Source organism: Thermobia domestica, chromosome 10 (genome assembly GCF_964235325.1).
Source record: "Thermobia domestica chromosome 10, izTheDome1.hap1.1, whole genome shotgun sequence".
Lineage (NCBI taxonomy): Eukaryota > Metazoa > Arthropoda > Insecta > Zygentoma > Lepismatidae > Thermobia > Thermobia domestica.
In genome coordinates this window covers 224567170-224579532 of record NC_137463.1, presented here as the reverse complement: position 1 = coordinate 224579532, position 12363 = coordinate 224567170, and positions in this window count along the sequence as shown.

Genomic DNA, 12363 nt, shown 5'->3' with positions numbered 1-12363 from the left:
GAGAAAATGTGCTTCATACTTCGATGACCTTAAAAACGGTTTAACCCATCGGATGTTTTATCCTTCCTAAAGCTAAAAATGGGTCTCAAAGAGCCTCAAATGGGCCTCAATGGGCCAGTTTCGCCACAGTAGAAGAGATCAAAACTAACGCTATGGCTGAACTTCGGAAGATACTAGAAGAGGACCTTCGTCTGTGTTTTTAGCAGTCGCAGAGCCGGTAGAATGTGTATGAATTAGGGATGGCTACAAAGTTTCGCGAGGAATCGGTTCTTGGAGATCCAGTTTTCAGAACCGGTTCCTGACGTGGATCCGAAAACCATCTTCCACAACCGGATCTTAGGAACCGGTTTTTAGACCTGGACCCGAAAAAAGCGGTTCCAGAACCGGATCTTAGGAACCGGTTCCAGACCTGAATCCGAAAAACCGGTTCCAGAACCGGATCTTAAGAGCCGGTACAGATCTGGATCTGAAGAACCGGTTCCAGACCTGCATCCTAAAAACCTGGATCCGTTCAGAGCCGAAAACCGGTTCCACCAGGAACCGGTTCTGGCCATCCCTAGTATGAATCCGACGATGCCTACTTTGAAGGCGATCAAGTAAATGTGGGCTTATATTATTGTAATAAAGAGCTACAACGAATTCCGGGAAACTTTGGAGTGCCCCTTGTATATCTTGATAACAAGATTAATTTGAAGCGTTGTTTGTAAAATTTTCTTGTGTGTGACAATTTCTCACACAAAATTTGGGCAATCTGATTTGTAATTAAAGGACAGTGTCATAATAAATCTCTTCGGGATCTCAGTGCAGAAGGATATTTGTGGTGCCCTCCAATCAGCAATGTATTTTAACATGTAACAGCTGAAGCCTGATGCACGATAAATACACCGTTTATCATTCTTATAATTACGGACAACCCTGAATTGGCATTGAATTCCCTGTTAGTTGATTGATATCCCGGTTGGGGGGCTTTCTCCTTTCAAGGTCCCTTGCTGCAGCAATAGCTGATTCTCTTCTTTTGGAGACTATAAATGGGTAACAACATCAAAATAAAACAAATTATCCTGTACCTCCTAAGTCCACATTGCTTTAGGTCTTGTTAATTAAAACTTTTTGGGCTCTAATTTCAGATATCTTTGGAGACACCATGCTAATGAAGAGGATAGGACCACCAATTGAACTGACAGTTGGCATTCAAAGTTACAGACGTGCTGGAAATCCTTACCTCATATATACAGTATACTCGTGATTATCCGAGCCTCTGGATTAACCGTGACATCGAGACAGTCTAAAAGAAAATTGCGGATTTACGGTTCTTGTAAGAGATGGCGCGCATACTGATTGTTGCCAAATTGCTAAGTTCCAAATCTTCGGTTTCAGCGGTCTGTCATCGTGTATCGCTGGAACATCGAAGAAAGCCCAAAAGATTTCCCAAAAAACAATTACTAACTTTTTCAAAAAAATAAGTTTTATATGGTACTGTATTTTATGTAAAAATATTGGGTTTTAGTAAATTGAATAAGCAATTCTTATAAAAAAATATTTTGTGATTTACAGTAGGCTACTTATAATAACACTACTGTACCTAATAACAACTGATCTCTTTTCATCCGAAATGAAATATTTCCGTTTAACGTCCCACAATTATGCTCGTTAGGCTAAGGGAAACGGATGGTTAAGCCAAGTGAATGACGATGGACGAATTGGTGGGATGAAATCTGAGAAGAGACGGGAGTATCCTGAGAAAACCCACGGACAAGATGTTGTCCACCACAAACTTACTTGGACGGGGATCGAATCAGGGACCCCACGTACTAGAGGTAAGCGCTCTGCCACTGAGCCGCCGTGCCTCCCTCTAACTTTAACCGAGTTTTTGTGAATCCGAAGTAGGCTTGGTCCAATTATCTCGGATAATTGTGAGTCTATTATATATATATATATATATATATATATATATATATATATATAGATAGATAGATAGATAGATAGATAGATAGATAGATAGATAGATAGATAGATAGATAGATAGATAGATAGATAGATATAGATAGATAGATAGATAGATAGATAGATAGATAGATAGATAGATAGATAGATAGATAGATAGATAGATAGATAGATAGATAGATAGATAGATAGATAGATAGATAGATATAAATATAGATATTGACCAATTGAATTAGTGAAGCTGGAACAATCGAAAAACGAAGGTTCGATGATCATACTTTTACCAACACATACTGGAAGGCATCAGAAATAACTAAAAGTATGTAATGGAAACAATTCAACAATCATCTTCGTACTTTGAAATGTAAATGTAAGTAGATTGCATAGTGATCAAATTTCTCTGATGCAGCACCTACTTATATGCTTTTGCTTATTGTAGTAATTTGAAAGATAAAGAGTAAGGTGTATCTTGTATAGATGTTTGGAACTTTTTGTATATCGATGTTATATGAATAAACAAATAATATTGGAATTATGAATGTACTTGTAACCCTACCAACAAAGTTCATTAAGACGAAACGACGAAAATGTAAACGATATTTTGCGTTTTTGCTTTACATCGAGATGGAAAGTGATGATAGATTTTACACGAGAATTTTATTGTTGAAGGTTGTAAGGTGAAACGGAATACGGCGAACAGTACAGGAATATTATCAAATTTCCACCTAATCTGCAACCTAAAGTACAAGGAGATTAGTTCCTTGCCTAATAGTTTCGGAAATCTGATGAACTAAAAAAGACAAACTTGGAAGTCTCTTCCCCCGTTAAGGGGATCTTACACCTTTCACCCTTGGTTTATCAGTTCTCATAACATAACATGTAAACTTTACTTCATGAATATCTAACGAAGTATGGTACTCAACAACTTAAAATTCTCCATACGAATACAAAAAAGCAATAGAAATTGGATGATTGTTTCGATTTCACGCTGTTCAAGGCGTAAATGATTATGAAAATGAAGATCGTAGACACGATTTTTTACACGCCATAATCCCTAAAATGCATCCCTCCATAGCATGTACTCTTCAAAGAATGACACTCGTAGTAATTTATGAGGTATGTAAGTGTTCTTTCGACTCTTTACCTGCAATAGTGATTACCTCATTACGGAAGTAAGCAGTTACAATTAATCTGTCATTAGGTGAAAATTTTGACCCAAGAATCGCCAATGATTCTAAATCATATCCTCTGAAAGAAGACGCATGTATCTGTCTGTCATCCGATTCGCAAGTAGAAAAGAGTCACCTGGAGCCACGAAATCTTGTACACAGATAGATCTTCAGCACATCTTATCGCGCACAATGTCGTATTTTCGATTTCCGACTCGAAGGGGGATTGAGGAGATAATACGTTCTGAAGCCTCGAACAGTATATAGTACCCCAGAAGCTCTTCAAGTTAGACAACCCAAACTACACTAAAATGTTGAAGGTTGCATATTACTCAGTCCGTGTTTCGCTATATAGTAGCGAATATTCATACAAAATTTCAGGATTCCACACCCAATAGTTTCATCGATCTGGTGATGAGTGAATTAATGGGTTTATTATCATTCAATTATAATGTACAACCTCATCAGCATTACAAAAATAAAAAGGAAAATAAGGCGTAACTGAACGGTTAGTATTCTTGCATTACAATCAGGAGATCCCGCGGCTGGCCATCCTTAGTGAGATTTTTCCACACATCTCGTCAGGAGAATTCTGAAACTTAACCTTGAAATATGAAAAGGATATGACAGACATACTTCGAATGTTTCTTTATTAATTGTATAGTTTTACAGCTACATGCAATGATAATTTCAGATGACTCCCAGGGAAGGCTTTCATTACACAGGGGTGAAAAAAATAGTACAGAATATCTAACAGGGCCGGATTTAGGGGATGCACCGGTGCACGTGCATCCCCTTTCGTTGTCAATATACACTATCTAAAAGAGAAGCTAGCAGTGAAAATAGCAAGCAACACTGTCATAAGGATTCTGTACGAAACAAGTATTCACCATATTCTAAGTGTCCATGATGAAAGAAAGTCTTGATTTAAAGCAGCAAGCTAACTATATACTGAACATTATCACTTTAACCAAAATATGGGTCTCTGAGACCGAGTGCTAAATTTTAAAACACAATGGTTGCAATCCTGGTTGCTCGTGAAAGTTTATTTAACTTTCATATACCATATATATATATATATATATATATATATATATATATATATATATATATATAACTTAAAAACATTTCAAACTACACTCATGTCCAACCAAAATGACTGTCGCATATCTATAACTATCTTCTTCTAATAATATAATTTGATAATGATTTTGCAGGGTACTTTTAATACTGATACTATATGTATAATCGGGAAATGTATATTTGTGGTAAATTTCATAAGAAGAATTATAAATAGTAAAATTAGAATGAGTAAACCAAAATGTTGCTTAATGGAGAAGAAAGTTTTATTTTCGTTTTATTGTTCTTATTTACTGCTCTTTTGATATGAAATTTTCCACATACATGTCTTTGCCGATTATACAAATACTAACATTATAAGAAAAACCGGGCGAATTAAATTCCTACAACAACATATTTAGAGACATGCGACAATAATTTTGGACATGAGTGTACAAATAATACAAAATTGACTTATGGGCCTCTGAGACCTTGTGTTTCTCATAACGTGTTTCGGTTAAAATGTTATGCCGATACAAAGTGACTGTGGCTCAGTTGGTAAAGCGTTGGCTTTGCATTCTGAAAGTCGTGAGTTCGATTCCCGAGATCAGACACTGAGCATTTCCAGGACAATTGCTCATTCACATCAAAAGATGCCTAAAGGCATTTTTTAAAAAAATAAATTTAATTCAAATGTACTGGTAGGTATTGGTGCACCCCGCGTCAGAAAATTCTGGATCCGATCCTGGTACCAAATATTGTATATGAACAAAATATGGTTCCGTAGGAATTGCCCCCTCCCCACGGTCCATTCCCTAAAATCGTCACTGGTTGGATCTGGAACTAAGTATGTTAAATACACATTTTAACTCGGTAGATATATCTGCGAGTTATTAAGGTCAGTTTTGTCACAATAAAACTTCTTGTTGTATTTCCTGAAGCAATTGCATTGTTTTGTTGTCAAAATTGACCAGGAAGATTGAAAAGAAAGAAAGAAAGAATAGCTGCAAGAAAAAAACTACCTATTCGTGTTAAGTAACACTTGTTCCATCCTTCAGTGCTCATTAGTGCCAGTGACATTTCGTTTCTTGTACAGCACCAATGATAAATAGCAACCTATTGACATTTTCCATGAACACCACCCAAGAAGCCAACAACTACAGGAATAATTGCTAGTTTCTACTTTTTTCTTCGTACACATCAAGCTTTACTATACTGTCACGAAACTTGTTCTAAGATTTTAACTAGTTACATGACGTCCAGTGTTAAACAAACAGTAGCAGATCGTTGCAATATCACTTCTAAAGGAGAACATACATTATTGTGAGATTACGCACATAACGTACGTTATTTTACGCCCGTATTCCGGCTCATACATTGTGCGTGAATTTACTATCGTAAATCAAGGAAATTAGTCAATTTCCAAGCCTTCTAATAGGATGGGTCGACCTAAGACTATGAAGTGCATATAAACTTATTGTTGAAGACAAGAAAGACAGTCAAGAATCAGAAAATATTTGGACGAGGAAATGAGTTTTAGAGTGACACATTAAAGATTCGTATCGTCAACAAGAATTGCGAATAAATTATATCAGTTCATAGAAAATAGTATCTATTTGGATGAAGAATATTTTAAGATTACATAACATCCAAAGCAAATCTGATTATATATTAATCCATAAGGCTCACCATCGAGAAACAAAATACTTGCTGTGTGTGTAATCAACCCCTCCTCCTGGACTTTTTCCCGGTGTTTCCCGTCCATAACATGTATGTACTGCTTTGTTTAGGGCAAAATTTAAAAGAAAACAAATATATGTTTATACTGTAGCTTGGTTGGTTGGTTAGATTAGACCTTAGCGTCACTCTCAGCACAGAGTCTATAAAAGACTTGGACCTAGAGTTTAAAATGAAACCCAAACCACAGTTATGGGTTCAAATTTCATGGCTTTCCCACCTGGAATCGAAGCCGGAACAAATGTACCAGATGCATGCGCTAGCGTTATCGACGAACGCTATATAGTGTTAATAGACGAACTTTTTGTTAACAGAAATACAGATGGTTATCAAAATAATACGTATAAATATCTGGAGTTGAAACCATGTCGGATGTCTGATTTGGCCACGGTCAGGTGGAGACCACAGCGCCAGGCTGGTAGTTGTGGTGTGTTAGGGCAAACTCCGTACTGCGTGAGGAGCAGTAGGACGGCAGTGTACAGTAAACTGAGCAGGTGGTGATATGGTAAAATGGACGACCTTTCTGATTTCCAAAGAGAGCAAAATGTTAGCTTTCAGTTATATGGTGCGAGCATGACGAAAGTTGCAAGTGACTTGGAAAATAAAATGAAATCTTTTGAATTTTACGTCCCACAGTATGCCGACTAGACTAAAGGAGACGGTGATGATAAATGAATGTAATGGCAGAATGAATAAAGTAGGAGGAAGCGAGAAAACACATACACACGGTTTGTTCACGTGGCACGAGATAGGATCGAACCAGAGACCCCACTAAGGGCGCCGATTTCTCTGTAACTTTGGGGGCCCATTCAGTTGTGTGTGTGGTTGTAAACAAGGGTTTAAGAAGGCATATATGAGGATTTTAAGACAAATTGAATTCAAATTATGCCAAATATTGTATATTCATTAAAAAACTGCACATTACAATATATACAACAATAAAAATACAGTCATAAAAATTGATGATGTCCACATGAACATTGACGGCCTGGGCTCCCTCAGGATCGGCGCTCTTAGAACGTTCACCTCCGATGCGTGGGGTCCACCACTGAACGAACCACCGCGACCAAGTGTATTGGGTATGTCGTGAGGGACAATATCCAATGTGACAATAGTCTACAAGATCACGGTAAAATCACATTGGGGAAGTGCAAAGTGGTCCTATACCGTCAGTGACAGGTGCCATCGAATATTAAAGCGCATTATCACTTAGAAACGTCGTGCGACTGCAGTGCAAAAGACAGAAGAACTCAAAGAATATCTCTCCCACAGTCTGCCTGTAAACGAGGTCGGGGTGAACAGTGAAACCGCTGGTAAGGGACTATAACGCCTTACCAAGATGTCAATGGTGCCGCGAATATGCAACACAGACCGCTGATGATCATTTATTGTATTAATAATGGATATGCTGATGGACCATTCACTTATTAATACAGCCTTAATGCCCGTGAAGCTTCCTTCAGCATTGTTGTATTAACGTTTCCATTGAATTATTGGGAGGCACGGTGGATCAGTGATAGAGCGTTCACCTCTGGTGCTTGGGGTCCTTTGTTCGATCCCAGCTCGCGCCATGTGTGGACTTTGTGGTGGACATACACCGTGCTCGTGGGTTTTCTCGGGGTTCTCCCGTTTCTTCCCACTTTCTTCATTCCACCATTTCACTCATCTCTCATCATTACCGTCTCCTTCAGCCTAACCGGCATAACCGTGGGACGTAAGAGATTTCATTTCATTGAATTATTGTTTTTTTTTTCTTTTTTAAACCTGGTAGACCACAGATTTTATTTTACGGCCATGTTAAATCGAAAGCTCTTAATCCGCACTGTTTATACACATTTCTGGTTCCTGTTTACTGTTATATTCATTTAATTGAAGCATTCGACGATTTGAGGAAGGGTAGTATCTCAAAATCTAAATCTCTCAGACATGAAGAAAGAAAAATAATTCCGTAGAAGGAAAGCAGTTAAATGTAACTCGTCAACTATCCCAGACAGTGTTTCTTCCAGACATGTTTTTTTTTGGGGGGGAGCTTTGAGAGTGACCCCCGGACGAAACCAAAATAATACGTATATAATATAATAATAAATAAAATAGTATCAGAAGTCCCCCCCTGGAATATTAGGTGTGCCCCCCGGAACATTTTTTTCTGAAAGAACGACTGATCCCAGATAGTCGTACACTTTAGTTTCCCCTCTATGGATTATTTTTTTCTTTATGTTTGAAAATGTAGATCTTTGATTAGAATTAGGAATTCGATTTCTGGGATTTCGGAATCAATGGCCAAGTTAGCCCGTCACGCATGGGAGATCACAATACTCGGGGAATTGGGGATGGAAGGAAGCTGTCTGGAACTATTATATGAGGCACTATGCCGGCATTTGCCTAGTATGAATGAGGAACATCTCACTCAAGAAAAAGCTTTTGTACTTTTTCCATCGAGTATTTCCACCAGGAATCGAACCCAGGAGCACTCACACCAAAGACGATAGCGTTAGCGATGAGATATAACTTCTTGTAAAATCGTTGACTTAATTTTGCATAGCAAACCAACAGTTATTCGACCATGTAAAATAATCAGTTGTTTTTCCATTTAGTTATTTTGTTTTCGTTCGACGTGACGTTTCGTACAGGAACTGTTACAGGGTTACGATTTTCTAGATTACCTTGATTTTTTTTTAATCTTCTCTATACGTTTTAATTATTATTTTGTTACATTGTTCAAATACCGTAAGGAAAACGTGGAACGAAAAACATGCGTTCAAAAATTATAAATTCACTTGCTTCATAGGTTAAGAAACGAGTAAGTTCGTTCATTGATGCAGAAACAGGATTCCATCTGCGGACTATATTCTATGCCAATCAGATCCGCGTTGTTATTTGCCAGTTTGTAACATCCTGGTTTCGTATGATTCAGTTACATTATCCTTGATCAACTCAAAGCTAACAACAGCCTTAGAATACGTGGTATTTAAAAGCCCACTATAGATATAGCTACTATATTTTAACATTTTAATTTTTGCTTTACCAAGGGTTTATCAAGTGTACCACTTTCTAACAAGAGGAATAGCTTGGTTACCCCATACACAGTTTTCCCCCCATGAAAGGCTTGATGTGGTTATGTTTTAGTGTCCGTTTAAACAGGGGTAGAAGTGGGTCTGGAAAGGCAGGGGGTATGACGTCACGCCGTACCCCCTGCCTATCTTTACCCATTGTAATATTTTAGGAACTGGGGGGACGCTATACGCATTTCTTCGATGTGGGAGGACGGCATCCCCCCACGTTTCCCCTCATTTTTACCCCTGAGTTTATCGTAATAAGTGATGTGTTATTCAAGCTGTTATTCTTGGCCATGAATAACGTGCTTTTAGTGCCACAAAAATTAGTTTCTTGCAGATATTTGTAGTGACGAAAATGACGCCTAGAACAAATACAGTAGAACACCGATGACTGAAAATCCCTAATATAGTTTCATGAGCCCTTTTACATTATTATTTTTTTTTTAAAAAAAAAAGCATATATGCCCTATATAAATTGTATGCGAATTTTCATATACGATTGTACAGTTATACTGTATCACATATTGTCTGATGAAGCCAAAGAGTTAGTTGGCGAAACTGTAACACGTGTTGAATTTTAATGAAAATATATAGTTTTGCTCGGCAAATAATTAGTTTATATTTAAGGATTTTCAGTAAGTTACCTATCGTTTTGAAACAAGTAACTCAATGGACCCTATACAGAGTCATATTGAGTGACTAACGTGTGATACTAACTTCCGTATTTATAGAGAAAGATCAGTCACAACTTTTCCGCTGGATTGTCCAAACACATTAGTATCAATAAGGTAAAAGAGAGCAATTATTTCCTACTTTTATTTCTCCTAATGTGATTGGACAAGTATGCGGGAAAGTCGTCGTGGGTGGCATTTCTCGATATAAATCGTTGTTGACTTCAGTAATGTGTTTCTATATACGTATGAAGCAAGCATCATGCGTTCGTCAAACTTAATACGACGCTGAAAATGACTCTGCATATAAGACCCAAGCGATCGTATTCAGAGTCGTTCTGACACGTGACTAGCGCCATACTAAAGAGTTAGACTAACATGTTTCATGCAGTATCAGGCCCTTAGTATGATGCTAATCAAGTTAAAAGGACTATGCATACGGCCCAATAAGTTTAACTCTGTAGGCTAACTTTTTTTTTGTAATCTCTTTGCATTTTAATAAATATTATTCTCTAAATGAGCTCCTTGAATATGTACTTTTCTTAGCTTAAATGTGTATGAAACCTGGCGCATATTATATATATATATATATATATATATATATATATATATATATATATATATATATATACGCAAGGTCATGTTTATTAAGGTATTTTGTTTTAGAAATGCTCTCCCAAAAATGTATATTCTTTATTTTATAATCTGACAACTGTATCCAGGGACTCAAAATGGAATTCCAGAACTAAGAGAACTGTCATTAACAGACAGCTTGATCGGGAGGGGCCACAAGAAAACTTTGGTGGAAAACCTACTAAAATGAAAACACTTGATGCAGACCAAAACAACAATAACAAAACAAACAAAATGATTCGTTTCCTTTTTCTTTAAGTGATAACCACTGATATTCTTCATTCTTTTGAGTAAACACTTCATCTTACTAAAGGGACGCCATCTCCACGCATCCCCACTCATTCCTACCTTTAACTTTATGCTTGTTCTAGTGTCATCTGATTTGTATGCAAAAACAGGTAAATAAAATGTTGTAATACATATATTTCCAACATTAGACCGTGTTTTGTATCATAAGACGCCAAAAAGTTTATGTTCTCACCTCTATTTTAACATAAAACGTAGTTGTGTTTATTAACCACAGACCCCAAAAAGTTCATCTCCCAGCTGTCTCCTATCTACCATGGAACGTGGTGACGAATCTGTGATGCTGTGGACCACAATTTCATGATGTTAAGTGAATCATATCATTACGTTTAAGGATATATTACTGACAGTGGTTATGTGGATATTTTAGGTGACCATTTCCATTCTATACTCTATATGCTGTTTTCGGCCAACGGTTCATCTTTTCCAAGCTGACAATGCGCCAATCCACACTGCCGTAACTATTGAGGTATGGCTGTGGCCCATCTAATCGCCAGACCTCACTCAATATTATTGAACACATGTTATCAGCTCTGGAGCTCAGACTGGAAGAGAGATCTTCCTCCGCTGCCGTACATGGAAGTGAGTGCTGCACTGCGTGAGGAATGGTACAGTGAGCCTTTGTAATCCATTCATGACTTGTAAACCTTACTCTATGATTAATCTCTTCTACAGACTAATGCTGGTCCCACGCTCTGTTAATCTGATCAGATTTTTTTATATATATATATAACCACCTGTCAGTACATTAATTCTTCACACACAAATACATACATACATTTCGAAAGTATCTAGCAGTTTCTCGTTGCTTCCGCGTAGTGCCCCGTCCCTTAACTTTCAGTATTACGCTATAAATATTTGAGGACTGTAGTCAAGACACAAGAACCCAACCGAATAGAAGTAGAAACCGCTATAAAGGGATTAAAGAAACACAAGTCTCCGAGTGTAGACGAAATCTGACTGAGTTACTTTTAACTGGAGGCGAAAAATTGTGGAACAAGATACACAAACTCGTTCTCCTTATCTGGAACAAGCAAGAATTGCCACAAAAGTGGAAAGAATCAATCATTGTTCAAATTCACAAAAAAGGGCACAAAGCTGACTGTAATAATTATCGAGGCATTTCTCTTCTGTCAACATCGTATAAAATCCTTTCAAATATTCTATTAGCAAGATTGACAACATACGCAGAATAAATTATTGGAGATTATCAGTGCGGATTTAGACGAAATCGATCAACTATCGACCAAATATTTACCATTCGCCAAATACTCGAAAAGAAGTGGGAATACAATACTCCGGTACACATTGATTTTAGAAAGGCTTACGGCTCGGTTAGGAGCCAAACATTATACAATGTTCTTACAGAACTCTGCATATCAAGAAAGCTAATTAGATTAATTAAGATATGTTTAAATGAATCCCAAAGTAAAGTCCGGATAGGATTTTTTTTTGTCCACGAGCTTTCACGTCGAAAATGGCGTGAAACAAGGAGATGCGTTGTCACAGTTATTATTCAACTTTGTTCTGGAATACGCTATAAGGAAAATCAAAGATAGCAATCAGGGCCTAGAGTTGAATGGTATTCATTAGGTTATTGTATATGCTGATGATGTAAATTTAATAGGGGGTGATAGCAGAATAACAGAAAGAAATGCAGAGATCTTATTAAACGCTTGCAGGGACATGAGTTTAGAAGTAAATGCAGAGAAAACTAAATACATGGATGTGCGTCGGGACCGTAATACGGCAAATTATGGATGCGTTAAAATATTAAATAATACTTTT